The sequence below is a fragment of the Musca autumnalis genome, unplaced genomic scaffold (assembly GCF_047663935.1).
Source record: "Musca autumnalis isolate F117 unplaced genomic scaffold, ASM4766393v1 scaffold_1, whole genome shotgun sequence".
NCBI lineage: Eukaryota > Metazoa > Arthropoda > Insecta > Diptera > Muscidae > Musca > Musca autumnalis.
In genome coordinates this window covers 38,454,154-38,467,707 of record NW_027411644.1, presented here as the reverse complement: position 1 = coordinate 38,467,707, position 13,554 = coordinate 38,454,154, and the positions used below count along the sequence as shown (strand labels likewise).

General features: G+C 38.7%; 1 long non-coding RNA gene across 1 annotated transcript in view; it reads right to left on the bottom strand.

Moving 5' to 3' along the window:
* The window catches only part of LOC141390488 (uncharacterized), a 238,347-nt gene that overhangs the window by 25,578 nt on the left and 199,215 nt on the right, over positions 1-13,554 (bottom strand). The gene's annotated exons all lie outside the window — the stretch shown is intronic.

The window sequence follows — 13,554 nt, the reverse complement described above, 5'->3', positions numbered from 1 at the left end:
TGCTGTTGACTTGTACATGAGAGAGACGATCACATGCAATATGTATACTGCGTGAACACAGCCATCACGTTTCTCTTAGTTCGGAAAATGGACAGGGTGGAACCTCTACTGGAGGCAAGGGAGCCAGAAAAAGTTAATCGTAGAGACCGATTCCGTTTTATTCCTCACCCGCATATCACCAGTATGGGTTTCGAAAGGAGCCAAGCAAAACAACAGCGGTGTACGCCATCTCCACACATATCAACCAGCACAGGACATGGTATAGAACAGTGGTGGTGGCGCTCGACCTATCAAATGCTTTTGATACTGTTTGTTTGAGAACACATGCAGACTGTCCTCCCTCCAAGCTTCATAGAAAGCCATTGATGAGGCCTTTGCCTCCGAATTGGCATTTGCAAAATACACTAAGAAAATATGCAGCTAACTAGAATTCTACAACACGCTAAAACACTATTTTGTAATGAAAACTAAGCTATTACCTCCTCCTTCAAAATCCACTATAATATTTTGCTATACGTATTAGTTTCGCGATATTTGAATATATTTACTTGCACTTAAAATATAGGTTGTACTCACAACAAAAAATATTAGTCAAATGTTCCGATTCTTAAGAAGATCGCGTTCGAATGAAACAAAAACTAATATAGTTTTGTAAAGGTCCATCTCATAGCTGTCAGAGTTGCCAAATGTTGTACCAAAATTTTGACATTCATTTTTTTATTTTTGGCCAATGGGTGGATCCACTGTGCAATGGAGTGATTTTCTGCCTCATAGAAAGTCAGTGGAATGATCTTCATCCTTATAGACGCTACTAAATTAGTTTTCATCCTGATAGAAGCCATTGAAGTTTTCTTCTGCATTTTTACCGCGAGAGTTATCCTTATCATCATATGGTGGGGAGCGGTCCTGTCCTAACTAGGTATGTCAGCTGGAACCTTCATGATCCTGGCTTAGAGGTCCAACGTTAGAGAGAGAGAGAGAGAGACAAACAGGAATAAAAGGCAGGTTTGAATGCCCTTAGAAGGCCATGGAGTGACGCTCTGCCTTATAGAAAGACAGTTCATAGAGGACCATTGAAGAGGTCTTCTCTAACTAAAATGCCACTGAAGTGGTCTCCTTCCGCATAGAAGGTCTCTGTAGTGATTTTTATCTTCATAGAAAGCCATTAATAAAGTCTTCTCTCTGTTAGAAGGCCAGTGGAGTGATATTCTGCCTCATACAAAGCCAGTACAATGGTCTTCGTCCTTATAGCAGCTACTGAATTAGTATTCTTTCTCATAGAAGGTCTTCGAAGTGGACTTCTGCTTCATAGAAGGCAATTGAAATGGCCTTCTGTCTCATGCAAGACTATTGAAGTGGTATTCTGCCTCTTTGAGGACCACTGAAGTCGGTGGAGTGATATTTTGCCTCGTAGAAAGCCGGCGAGATGGTAGTCTGCTTCATAGAATGCCTCTGAAACTATACCACTTTAGTTGACTCTTGCTCTTATAAGGAGTGGTCTCCGGCCTATTTGGAGGCCAGTGGAGTGATATTCTGCCTCACAGAAGGTCACAGAAGAGGTAATTTTCCTCATAGAAAGAAGACCGTTGAAGGGGGTTTCCTGTCTCATAGAAGACCATTGAGGTGGTATTCTGCCTCGCCGAAGATAATTCAAGGGGTCAACTGCCGAAATATTATGTTGAACTTATGAGCATAGGCATAAAGTTTTACGCTCAGTTTTTGTTCTCACCCAATCTTACCTCATTATTATTCTTCAAGTTTTAATTACACTGTGCTACAAAAGTTGACAAAATTTTTTTGCAGGGGTTCTGATGCATTTATTCAGTTTTGTGGGAGTCCATGGAAGACGAAAATACCTTTGGTTTCTTTGAGTCACTTCGTTTTATGATTTTATAACGGTAAATGTAGTGAAAAACGGGGCTTCTTGGATTTTCAACTTAAAACGGACATAACTTCTTTTTTCCACAACGGACTTTTACAGCTTATTTTTTATTTAAAAGGAAAAAAACATACCTTTCGAACAGGCCATAATTTTTAAAAATCGAGTAACAAATGGTTATGTTATAGTGATTCTGTCAAAAAAGGAAATTTAGTTAGCTTTACAAAATGGGGAAAACCAATGAAATCGGTTGAAAAATAGATGAGTTATAGAATTTTTTGTGTTTTAACCTTTTGGTTTTTCCTTTATAAAAGTTGGTACCTTAGGGCGTACGATTGTAATTTGAATTTGTCTACTTAATAATTACGCAAAATGTACCAATCTTTTATAAAGGAAAAACCAAAAGGTTAAAACACAAAAAATGCTATAACTCATCTATTTTTCAACCGATTTCATTGGTTTTCCCCATTTTGTAAAGCTAACTAAATTTGAAACAAGTAAATAATTACGCAGTTTGTTGTCTCCTACGCAGACTAGAGCACGAGGAAAAACATTTTCCTGTTTTTTAAAGTCTTTTTGTCACACTTAAATCATTATAACAAAGCCATTTGTTACCCGATTTTCAAAAATTATGGCTTCTTCGAAAGACATGATTTTCACCTTTTAAATAAAAAATAAGCTGTAAAAGGCCGTTGTGGAAAAAAGAAATTATGTCCGCTTTAAATTGAAAATCCAAGAAAACCCGTTTTCACTACATTTGCTGTTATAAAATCAAACAATTAAGTGACCCAAAGAAACCAAAGGTATTTTCGTCTTCCATGGACTCCCACAATACCGACTTTATGCATCAGAACCCCTACAAATTGTAACTGTAGCACAGTGTTATTATTGATTTCTATGAATTATATTTTGCGATTATGTTTTGTTGGCCAACACAGCTAACAATGAGGGGACAATATAATTAACCGTTATCTGAATGTAATAGTCTTGTTTATTACAGTGTTTAATTGAACTTGCTTTGGTGTCCGTTTAGTTCTAATCTAGTAACTCATTTTTAACACAGTTGCAGTTAACCAATCGAACTAAAACTTTGCAAACTTTTCAGATTTGGAAGACAATACATAAATATGAAACCAAAACGAATATGGGTCCATATTTCCCTATAGCTCCCATTAAGCGGTACCACCCTATTTCAAGTATTTTGAGGATTTTTATCTTCATATTAGCCAGAATTGGCTGTAATTTGGCACTTCAATTACCAATGGTACAGAAACTTCCCCACCAAAAATTGTAGACATGGGTGAAGGTTTTTGTATAGCCCCATATAACTGTACTACCGGATTTCAGGCATTTTAAAGTTTTTAACTACATGGTGACAAATTTAAACTGCAAGCGTTTTAATTGAGAGATTCCATCATGAAAAAGAATATACTCATTAAGGCTAAGCGAAAAATTATTTTTTTAGTGTTTAATGCATTTATAAATAAAACACTATAACTTAATTTTTTTTCATTATTTGCTCCAAATATACTGCTCTAAAATGAAAAAAAACTACATGCTACATTTATGAAAGTGGGAGGAAGAGTATGAGTTAACAAGGGCACTCGTGTACGCATTATGTTCATTGTCATGTTCTTTCTATCTGTACATTGCACTATAGGTAATTTGCCCTGTTTTTGAGACAAAAATTAATAACAGCGGAATTAAAAGATTTTTTAACTTTTTAAATTATTTATGTGTAAAAGTGAGATAAAACAAAGATTTTTACAGATAAATTCGGATATAAGGAACAACGGTTATAAGCAACTACGTATATAACGAACAAAGTTATTTTTTCCAATGCCACTTTCATTAGTTTTCTTATACACAACAAACTGATGAAAACGACCACGGTAGTAAGTAACACAAATTTTGTCCCCGCGAGTAGATTTTCCAACGAATTGTTACTACAGTTTTGTATATTTTTTTGAATATACGTTAATAAAGACGAGTTTAGTACTCCTTTAAACCGTATCAATGATTAATATGTAATAGAGAGATAAAATAAAGCTTACTACTGCCGCACCGTTTATAGAAAACCAAACAGTTCGGTGTTTGTCGCCATTACTTATTTTACTTGCAATGAAATTGTAAACAACAATATTTTTATTAAATGGTTTTATTTAGCTCACCCCGTTTGTTTTATTATTTATTATACCCTCAGCCTTTAGGCTAAAGAGGGTATTTACACTTTGATACGACCAAAAATGTGCCTCATAGAAATAATGGTTTTAGACCCCAAGTATGTTTGTACGATATCCGTTTCAGACAATTTTGAGTAGATCTAGCAATGTCCGTCCGTCTGTCTGTCTGTCCGTCTGTCTGTCTGTCTGGCTGGTGCGCACGATAACTCTCGAACGGATCAATCGATTCGGTTCAAATTTTGGGTATCGAAATATTTTGTCCAGATTCGATTTAAGTTCGAAGATGGGCCATGTAGGTCCACTCCTTCAGGTACCTCCCCCACAAATGTTCAAAAATTGTCGCAAAACTTGTGCGCACGATAACTCTTGCAGGGAATAACCGATTTGGTCCATACTTTGCACATCGTGTAATTTCTACCAAACTTAGATGAGGTTCCAATATGGACTCAATCGGTCCACTCCTTCGGGTACCTCCCACACAAAATGTCGGGAAAGTTCAGTTTAGGACCTGGTCTCGAATCGCTTTGATTTTTGTTTACGCAAGTTGTATTCGCTGTCCTCTATACGACGCTCTAAGTTTCATTAGGGGCAAGTCCGTACTTCCTGAGAAAATAGCCTGAAAGTTACAAAAAACCCTATGACACCGTGTGTAGTGGTTGGAGCGCAAGATAACTCTCGAATGGATCTGCCGATTCGGTCCAAAATTTGGCTTTCGTAATATTTTGTCCAAACTTAGTTCAAGTTCAAAGATGGATTATTTCGGTCCACTTCTTCCGGTACCTCCCCCACAAAAGTTCGAAAATGTTCGGAAAATTTGTGCGTACGATAACTCTTGAAGGGAGTAACCGATTTGGTCCATACTTTGCACATTATGAAATTTCTACCAGACTTAGATGAGGTTCCAATATGGACTAAATCGGTAGACTCCTTCGAGTACCTCCCACACAAAATTTCGGAAAAGTTCAGTTTAGGACCTGCTCTCGAATCGCCTTGATTTTTGTTGTAACATCTTGTATTCACTGTCCCCTATACGAAGGTACAAGTTTCCTCAGGGGCAAGTCAATACTTCCTGAAAAAATAGCCTGAAAGTTGAACAACAAACCCTATGACACCAAGTTTATGGGTGGAAGCGCAAGGTACATTGTATTGTTCTGTACATACACATACATTTATATGTATATATATCCATATGTTATTTACATATACCCCCACCACAATTGTCATTAAACCTCAATTGTTTAGTGCAAAAAGCGACAAAATATTAGCAAAGCGACTGGAATAAGGATGATTCTATTGTTGCTAATCTCAGTGTAAACATAGCTTTTGTATTGCTTCTCTTTCCCCTTTTCCCATCATCGTCTAAACAAATGAATGCCTTTTCTCGCATACGAATCGAGTCGAGTAGACTTGAAACGGTTTCGATTGAATCGAGTATGTGACAAATTAACTTAAAGCCACTTATTGTCAGCAGTCGTTCTGTTGTGTTGCTGTGTTTGTGTGTCTCTGTGTGTTTGTGTTGAATAGAGGATTGTCGCTGTTGGTGGTTTGTTGGTTTTTATCGCCTATTACAAATATTAACCTACATATATCCTTTCACTCTTGTTGCCAAAACATATGGCCACCGCTCCCCACCTACTCTATTTCCCGGCACAGCAGTTTTGTGTCTGAAGGTCATCTGCATTGCCTGTTGTTGGTGAAAATTAGTGTCAAGCTTAATAGTCGGATAATTAGTTTTCTTCCAAATACGCAGTCATGTATAATCAACGACATTCATTCGCTCTCACACACAACACAACTGAAGCGCATTTAAAATTTCTGGGGGATTATTATTTTTTTGTCTAAAAAACAATTTTCCTAACAAATTGTGGTAAATAAAAAAATTAAATAGGAAAATATTTTGTTGTTGGTTTAAATTGGGGTAAAATGTAATTGGGTTGTTGTTAACATTTAGCAAGGGAGATTATAGCATATTAATTAAAAATGTATGTATGTACGCAACAGCATGGCTTTTATTGACATACACGTTGATTAAATAACATAATTCGTGTAGACATTACGTTGGATGGATGGCGAATACTAAGACAGGAAAAAATTCTTACAGATACTATGCAGACTTTATTTTGGTTGCTTCTTTATCTTAAGTAAAAATTTTTTCTAAGTCCTGCTGCCAAATATACAGTTAATAACCACCTGCCAGAGCCCTCAAGGTTCTGATGTGGTCTTCTGTCTCATAAAAGTCCACTGAAGTGGTCCTTTGTTTTAAGACCTTTGAAGTGGTCTTCTGCCATCGAAGGTAGAAGACCATATGGGGTAGAAGACCCCACTTCTAAGAAGGTAATAGAAATGGTCTTCTTCTTTATAAAAGGCCTCTAAAATGGTTTTACGAATCAGTGAAGGCCTGCGGAGTGGCAATTCATCTCTTAAAAGGTCTCATAGTGGTATTCTGACTCAAAAAAGACATCAGAAGTTGTCTTCTGCACCATTGAAGTTGTCCTCTGCCTTGTAGAAGGCCTCTGAAGTTGTCTTTAGGCTCTCTAAAGTTGTCGTTTGCCTTATAGATAGTCACTGAAGTAGTATTCTGCCACTTAGAAGGCCTTAGAATGCCTCTAAAGTTGACTGCTGATGCATAGAAATGCACTGAAGTGGTATTATGACTCATAGAAGATATCTAAAGAGGTGTTCTGCCTCATAGAAGGCATTTAAAGTGGTGATCTGGTTCATAGAAGGCCTCTGTAGGGCTGCTCCTATAGCCTCGTAAAAGTTCTCTGAATTGATGTTCTGTCTCATCAAGGCCTCCGAAGTTGTATTCTACCTCATAGCTGCTGAAATTTCCTTTTGCTTCATAGAAGTCCAATGAAGTGGTATTTTGCATCATAGAAGACCCCTGAAGTGGTTTTCTGCACCATAGTAGGCCTTTGAAATGGTTCACGCCCCATAGAAACCCTCTGTAGAGGTGTTCTTCCACTTAAAAGGCCTCTTAAGTGGTCGTCTACCTCATAAAAAGCCTTTGAAATTGTCTTCTGCCTTATAGAAGTCTAGTAAAGTGTTATTTTGGCTCATAGTAGACCTCTGAAGTGGTCTTCTGTCACATAAAAGGCTTTTGAAGTGGTCGCCAGCCACATAGATAGTCTCCGAGGTAGTGTTCTTTTCCAACATAGAAGGCATCTGAAGATGCATTTAGCCTCTTTGAAGGTTTCTGAAGTTATAGTAGTCCAGTAAAGTGGTATTTTGCCTCATAGAAAACCTCTAAAGTGGTCTTCTGATGCACAGTAGACCTTTGTAGTGGTCCTCAGCCCCAACGAAAACCTCTGGAGTGGTGTTCTGCTTCTGAAGTTGTCTTCTACCTCATATAAGACCTCTGAAATGGTCTTCTGTCTTAATGGTGAAATGGTGTTCTGCCTCATAGAAAGTCATTGAGTTGGTCTTCTGCCTCATAAAAAGTCCTTGAATTTGTCTTTTGCCTCAAGGTAGCCTTTCAACTGTCTTTTGTCTTGTAGAAGTCCAGCGAAGTGGTATTCTGTCTAATAGGAAGCCTCTGAAGTGACGTTCTGCTTAATAGAAATCCACTTATGTGGTATACCGCATCATTGAAGGTCGTCTGCCTCATACAAAGCTTTTGAAGTGGTCGTCATTCTCATAGGAGGCCTCTGAAGGTGTCTTCTACCTCATAGAAGACCTCTGTAATTGTAACTCATAGAAGACCTCTGTAAATCGAGTTATGTGGTAATCTGCCTTAAACAAGACCTCTAAACTAGCCTTCAGGCCAATAGAAGGCCTTTGAGGTGTTCGCCAACCTCATAGGAAGTCTCTAAAGTGGTGTTCTCCACTTAGAAGGCCTCTGCTTCTGAAGTTGTCTTCTACCTCATAGAAGTCCTCTGAAAGGTTCTACTGCCTTATAGAAGTCCAGTGAAATGGTATTTTGCCTCATAGAAAACCTCGTCTTCAGCCCCCATAGAAAACCTCTGGAGTGGTGTTCTGCAAGTGGTCGTCAGACTCATGGAAGGCCTATAATGCGGTGTCCTGTGCTATAGAAGGTCATTGAATTGGTTTTCTGGCTCATAAACTGTCTCTGAAGTTGTCCTTTACCTTCAACGGCTTTCCTCCGTTGAAATTGTCTCCTGCCTTATAGAAGTCCAGCGAAGTGGTCTTACGCCTCATAAAAGGCATTTGAAGTGGTCTTCTGCCTCATAGAAAAACTCTGAATTTGTCAAAAACGGTTTTCTTCTTTACAGAAGGCCTCTGAAATAATCTCCTGCTTCATATGCGGCGTTTGAAGTAGCCGTCAGCCTCATATATGGCTTCTGAAGTGGTGTTCTGTCTCATACAAGGCCTCCGAAATGTTCCTCTTTAAAGTTTTTGTTTATCTCATAGTGGTCTTCTGCCTTTTAGAATGCCACAGAAGTGACCTTATGGCCCATTGAAGACCTCTGAATATCACTTAAGAGGTAGAATGCGCCTGTTAAGTGATCTTCTGCCTCAAAGAGGCCACTAAATTGATCTTCTGCTCCATAGAAGGCCACTGAAGTAACACTTTGTCTTGTAGAAACCTTATAATGATTTTCTTCTAGGGCTCTGAAGTGGTCTTCTCTCCCATAGATAGCCACTTCTTTCTTCTTTACCTCTTAGAATGCCGCTGACGTGGTCTTCTGCCTAATAGAAGACCACTGAAGTGGTATTCTGTTTCCTTTAAATTGGTATTCTGTTTCCTTGAAGGTCACAGAGGTAGGTCTCTGCCTCATAGGACCCCTGAAGTGGTCTTCTGCACCATAGTAGGCCTTTGAAATGGTTCACGCCCCATAGAAACCCTCAGTAGAGGCGTTCTTCCACCTAAAAGGCCTCCCAAGTGGTCTTCTACCTCATAAAAAGCCTCTGAAATTGTCTTCTGCCTTATAGAAGTCCAGTAAAGTCGTAGTTTGGCTCATAGTAGACCTCTGAAATGGTCTTCTGTCACATAAACGGCTTTTGAAGTGGTGGCCAGCCTTGTAGATAGTCTCTGAGGTAGTGTTCTTTTCCAACTTAGAAGACATCTGAAGATGCATTTAGCCTCATTGAAGGTCTCTGAAGTTGTAGTAGTCCAGTAAAGTGGTATTTTGCCTCATAAAAAACCTCTAAAGTGGTCTTCTGATGCACAGTAGACTTTTGTAGTGGTCCTCAGCCCCAACGAAAACCTCTGGAGTGGTGTTCTGCTTCTGAAGTTGTCTTCTAACTCATATAAAACCTCTGAAATGTTCTTCTGCCTTAATGGTGAAATGGTGTTCTGCCTCATAGAAAGTCATTGAGTTGGTCTTCTGCCTCATAAAACGTCTTTGTAGAAGTCCAGCGAAGTGGTATTCTGTCTAATAGGAAGCATCTGAAGTGACGTTCTGCTTCATAGAAATCCACTTGTGTGGTACACCGCATCATTGAAGGTCTTCTGCCTCATACAAAGCTTTTGAAGTGGTCGTCATTCTCATAGGAAGCCTCTGAAGGTGTCTTCTACCTCATAGAAGACCTCTGTAAGTCGAGTTATGTGGTAATCTGCCTTAAACAAGACCTCTAAACTAGCCTTCAGGCCAATAGAAGGCCTTTGAGTTGTTCGCCAACCTCATATGAAGTCTCTGAAGTGGTGTTCTCCACCTTAGAAGGCCTCTGCTTCTGAAGTTGTCTTCTACCTCATAGAAGTCCTCTGAAAGGGTCTTCTGCCTTATAGAAGTCCACTGAAATGGAAATATTTTGTCTCATAGAAAACCTCGTCTTCAGCCCCCATAGAAAACCTCTGGAGTGGTGTTCTGCAAGTGGTCGTCAGGCTCATGGAAGGCCTCTAATGCGGTGTCCTGTGTCATAGAAGGTCATTGAATTGTTTTTCTGGCTCATAAACTGTCTCTGAAGTTGTCCTTTACCTTCAACGGCTTTCCTCCGTTGAAATTGTCTTCTGCCTTATAGAAGTCCAGCGAAGTGGTCTTACGCCTCATAGAAGGCATTTGAAGTGGTCTTCTGCCTCATAGAAAAACTCTGAAGTGGTCTTCTGCCTCATAGAAAAACTCTGAAGTGGTCGTCAGCCTCCTAGAAAGCCTCTCAAGTTGTCAAAAACGGTTTTCTGCTTTGCAGAAGACCTCTGAAATGATCTCCTGCTTCATATGCGGCGTTTGAAGTAGCCGTCAGCCTCATATATGGCTTCTGAAGTGGTGTTCTGTCTCATACAAGGCCTCCGAAGTGTTCCTCTTTAAAGTTTTTTTATCTCATAGTGGTCTTCTGCCTTTTAGAATGCCACAGAAGTGACCTTATGGCCCATTGAAGACCTCTGAATATCACTTAAGAGGTAGAAGTCGCCTGTTAAGTGATCTTTTGCCACATAGATGGCACTAAAGTGATCTTCTGCTCAATAGAAGGACACTGAAGTAACACTTTGTCTTGTCGAAAGCCTTATAATAGTTTTCTTCTAGGCTCTGTAGTGGTCTCCTCTCCCATAGATAGTCTTTCTTCTTTACCTCTTAGAATGCCGCTGACGTGGTCTTCTGCCTAATAGAAGACCACTGAAGTGGTATTCTGTTTCTTTTAAGGTCTTCTGTTTCCTTGAAAGTCACAGAAGTAGGTCTCTGCCTCATAGGAGGCCACTGATGTAGTTTTAACGTCTGGACATCCTAGAGAATAAAATTATATATTTGTAATAGGACCACAACGACTTGCCGCGGACCTGACAGACCTTAAGCTAGCGACAGTTAAAACTGAAAAATAATGAACTTGGACTTGGTCTTGACTCATAGAACACCTACAAAGTGGTCTTCTGATCCACAGTAGACCTTTGTAGTAGTCCTCAGCCCCAACGAAAACTTCTGGAGTGGTGTTCGGCTACTTAGAAGGCTTCTGAATATAAATCCTCTGATATGGTCTTCTGCCTTAATGGTGAAATGGTATTCTGCCTCATAGAAAGTCATTGAGTTGGTCTTCTGCCTCATAAAAGGTCTTTGAATTTGTCTTTTGCCTCAAAGAAGCCTTACAGCTGTCTCCAGCCTTGTAGAAATACAGCGAAGTGGTATTCTGTCTAAAAGGAAGCCTCTGAAGTGACCTTCTGCTTCATAGAAATCCACTTATGTGGTACACCGCATCATTAAAGGTCTTCTGCCTCATACAAAGCCTTTGAAGTGGTCGTCATCCTCATAGGAGGCCTCTGGAGATGTCTTCTAACTCATAGAAGATCTCTGTAATTGTTCCTCATAGAAGACCTCTGTAAGTCGAGTTATGTGGTAATCTGCCTTAAATAAGACATCTAAACTAGCCTTCAGGCCAATAGAAGGCTTTTGAGGTGTTCCCCAACCTCATAGGAAGTCTCTGAAGTGGTGTTCTCCACCTTAGAAGGTCTCTGCCTGTGAAGTTGTCTTATACCTCATAGAAAGCCTCTGATAGGATCTTTTGCCTTATAGAAGTCCAGTGTGTCAAAGAAAACCTCTAAAGTGGTCTTCCTCTGCATATGAGGCCTTTGAAGACGTCCTCAGCCCCAATAAATAACCTTTGGTGTAGTGTTCTGCAACTTGGGAGGCCTCTGAAGTCGTGTTCTATCGCATATTAGGCCTATGAAGCGGTCGTCAGCTTCATAGAAGGCCTCTAATGCGGTTTCCTGTCTCATAGAAGGCAAATGAATTGGTTTTCTTGCTCATAAATTGTCTTTGAAAGCCGTTGAATTTGTCTCCTGCCTTATAGAAGAGCAGTGAAGTGGTCTTCTGCCTCATAGAAAGTCTTTGAAGTGGTCGTCGGCCTCATACAAGTCCGAAGTGTTCCTCTTTAAAGTTTTTTTACTTCATAGAAGGTCTGAAGTTGTATGGATGTCCTCTGAAGTTGTCTTCTGTTACATAGAAGGCCTCCGAGATTGACTTCTGCCCCATAGAAATCCTGTTAAGTAGTATCCCGTCTCATAGAATGCCATTTTTGGTCTTCTGTCTTTTAGAAGGCCACTGAAGTGATCTTATGCCCCATTAAAGACCTCTGAATATCACTTGAGGGATAGAAGTCCCCTGTTAAGTGGATCTTCTGTCTCATAGAGGCCACTAAATGATCTTCTGCTCCATAGAAGGCCACTGAAGTAACACTTTGTGTTGTCGAAAGCCATATAATAGTTTTCTTCTAGGGCTCTGAAGTGGTCTTCCCTTCCATAGATAGTCATATCTTTCTTCTTTACCTCTTAGAATGCCGCTGACGTGGTCTCCTTCCTAAAAGAAGACCACTGAAGTGGTATTCTGCTTCTTCTAAAGTGGTCTTCTGTTTCCTTGAAGGTCACAGGAGTAGGCCTCTGTCTCATAGGAGGCTTCTGAAGTAGTTTCAACGTCTAGACATCCTAGAGAATGAAATTATATATTTGTAATAGGGCCAAAACGACTTCCCGCGGACCTGACTAGCCTTAAATTAGCGCAAAATTATGAACTTGGTGTTGAGAATAAAGAAAAGAGTGCTGAACTTCGTTCGTATTTTTAAAATTAATTTATTTAGAAAATGTTATAAATAATAACGAAATCGAAAATTGGTCCTAACACTTTTGTTCATAGACCACTGATGTCCATACTTATACGGCCAGAAGCTAATTAATTTTAAATAGACAATTGTGGGCACACAATTTCGGTTTAATTGACGGGCATCTACCCCACAACTGTGTAATTTGTTTGCTGGATGCTCTACATGTATTAGGAGAATACATGACAATAAATAGAGCCCTTATACTGACACTAATTTTTGTTTATGTTAAAATTAATATGTCCAATTACTTTATTTTAAATTATACATTAGTTTAATGTAAAATGTTTATCCCGAATTTATTTACATTTAGCATAATTTTCAAAGTTTAACGAGAACTTAATTAAAAAAATATTTCAATTATTTAATTTTGGATGAGTGAATAAATATAAAATTAATTTTGTAGAGACAAATAAAAACAAATTATCGTCTGTTTATTTTTCGAATAGACATTTTTGTTACAAATATAAATGTTTAGAGAAAATTAAAAAATGAACTTTATAAACCCAAAATTTACAGAGTCACACAAAAACATAAATCTATAGATGTAATTGTCAACTTAAAACTAAACTAAATCGGTTTTCACAATATGATTTCAGTATACAACAACAAAATTGTTGTGTGTTTATTTATTAAAAATAAAATACAATTGTTTGTCTATTTAAGCATGCATGTTCGCATTTAGAACATATACTTACATACATGCAAACATTTATAGATGGCTGTATTTGTATTTTTATATAAATAATGTCATTTATTTTTCCAAGATTTAATATTTTTGTTTGTCCATTCAATATCGAGTTCATGGTGACTTTTTTTGGTACAATTGCCAATAAGCCACCCCAAACCTTAACTCCCCATGTGATAAAATCTCTGTGATAGATGTGAGTTCAATTCGTGTTCAATACGAATGACAGCAACAAAAATATGAAAAACAAAAAGAAACAACATTCCCCCTCTTTGCCAGAACACTGCTCACTAAGATCCAATAGTTGAACTTTTTATTCGAAG